Genomic DNA, 2,500 nt, shown 5'->3' with positions numbered 1-2,500 from the left:
TCAGCGTTGCAGTGGACACGACCCGGGCAGTGAACGATGCGGTAGTTGTACTGCTCGAGGCGCCCTAACCAACTCGCAAGCTGACCCTCCGGCACCTTCAGCGTCTTCATCCACTGCAGGGCAGCGTGGTCGGTCCGGATGGTGAACTCAGAGCCATATAACTAAGAGTGGAAGTGCTCGAGACTATTCACTACCGCTAGCAGTTCCTTTCTCGTCACGCAGTAGTTACCCTCAGGCCTACTGAACTTGGCACTGTAGTAGGCCACAACGTTCTCCGTCCCGTCCTTCACCTGTGACAGGACCGCCCCGATGCCCTCTGCACTGGCGTGGGTGTCTAGTAGGTAGGGGAGCTTCGGGTCTGGGTACGGCAGGACCGGTGCCTCCACCAGGGCCTTCTTCAGGCTGTCAAACGCGGCCTGGCACGCTTCGTCCCATACGAAGCACGCCCCTTTCCTGGTGAGGCGGTGGAGAGGGGCTGCCACGCTGGCGAAGTCCTGCACGAAGCGACGGTAGTACGTGCACAGGCCCAAGAAGCTCCTGACTTCCGTCACGTTGGTGGGCCACTTCTCCACCACTGCCACCTTCTCTGGGTTGGTGCGCACGCCGTCCCGACTGACGACATGCCCCAGGAACGGCACCTCATGCTGAAAGAGAGAGCACTTCTTGGGGCTGAGCTTGAGTTGGCTTTCCTCAGCCGCTGCAGAACCTCCTTCAGCCGCTCCAGCTCCTCCTCGAAGGTGCTCCCGAAGACGATGACGTCATCGATGTACGCGAGTGCCGTCTTCCACTGCATGCCGTCTAACATCCTCTCCATCAGATGCTCGAAACAACTAAGGGCGTTGCAGAGACCGAAGGGCATGACGTTGAACTGCCACAAGCCCTGACCGAAGGAGAAAGCAGTCTTGGGCTTGTCCTCCTCTGCCATCTCCACCTGGTGGTAACCCGACTTCAGGTCGAGTGTGGAGAACCACCTAGTCCCCACCAGCGCGTCGAGCGTGTCATCAATCCTCGGCAGGGGGTAAGAGTCCTTGGCAGTCACGTCATTCAGCTCCCGGTTGTCCACACAGAAGCGCTGCGTGCTGTCCGTCTTCTTAACCAGGACTACCGCTGATGACCACGGACTGTCCGACTGCTCAATCACCCCTTGCACTGCCAGCTCGTTGACGGTGCGCTGCATCTCCTCCCGCCTGGTTGGTGCGATACGTCGGGGCGGGCTCTTGATGGGCGTACTACTTCCCGTGTTGATGCTGTGCTTCACCAACCCCGTGCAGCCCAGGTCCATGTCACCCCTGCTTAAGACGTCCGCGTACTGAGCCAGGGTGCGGCGCACTTTCTCCATCTGTGCCTCCGTCAGGTTAACGGCACTCCGGTGAGCCAAATCCTCCAGGAAGTCGGGTCTCGACCTCACAGCAGCCACCTCTGCGCTCCCTGACGTTTCCTCAGGGCGCTCCACTTCCTCACAAATGCCCAGCTTGGCCCCAGCGGGCACCTTCTGAGCCTCATTGGAGAGGTTAGCTATCAACACCGTAACTAACTCCTTCCCCGCTTGAACGAAGCTCCGCCCGACTGCCACGCCGTCAGCCAGTCGCAGGTTTTCTGTGGGCTCCACCATGCCTTCCGATCCACACATCGCTGTGAACAGTCGACACCGGACTCTGGCCTCTGTCCTAGGGGCAAGGTGCACTCTCTCAGCCACAACTACCTCCGCACAGCCGACCTCCGGAAGCAAGGGCACTTCTTGGCCACGCACCCTCACCAGCTTCCGTCCAAGGTCGAAACAAGCCTTGCTCTGCGTCAGGTAATCGAGTCCCAGCAGACATGGTTCGTCCAAGTCGCCGACGTATACCGGCAGCCGCTCCACAGCGCTGCCCACGCCGATACGAGCATCCACTGGGCTCTTGAGCTGCACACAGTGCCCCATCATGCCGCCACACAGCCTCTGTGGCGCGTCTGGGACTCGAGTGGCGGCCAGCATGTCAGGCCGCACCAAGTCTTCTCAGCTCCGGTATCCACTGTCAGGCGGCATGGGTTCTCGTCTACTGAGCCCTCCACTGGCATCGCGCTGGTTGTCCGGCGACAGCTTACACAAGGCGGGGCCCGGGGACTGAGGACGGCTGGGGTTCGGCCCCCTTCTCCAGCCTGTCCGAGTTTCCCGCCCGCACCACTTCCTTTGGCTTGGGGCAGGCACTAGAGCGGTGGCCTATACTTGCCGCAGTCCTTGCAGCAAGGCTGAAAGGCATCGGAACCCAGCCGGTCGAGAGAACGCGTCCATCGTTCCCTCGGACACCGACTGCGTCTGTGGCCCTTCTCGCCACAGCCCCAACATGAGCCACGAAAACCGTCTGGGCTTGCCTTTCTCGACGGTGGCTTCTTCTCCACCGTGTTCTCCACGTGTTCTGGCGGTTCCCGCCAGAACACGTGAGGCCGCCTGTTCTTCCGCGCGCGCTGTTGCCAGCTCGCGCCGCTGCTTCTCCGTCCTCACCTCCTCCCTCAGGCCCTG

The sequence above is a fragment of the Scylla paramamosain genome, chromosome 46, assembly GCF_035594125.1.
Source record: "Scylla paramamosain isolate STU-SP2022 chromosome 46, ASM3559412v1, whole genome shotgun sequence".
Classification (NCBI taxonomy): Eukaryota; Metazoa; Arthropoda; class Malacostraca; order Decapoda; family Portunidae; genus Scylla; species Scylla paramamosain.
Note: the sequence above shows the minus strand (reverse complement) of the source record.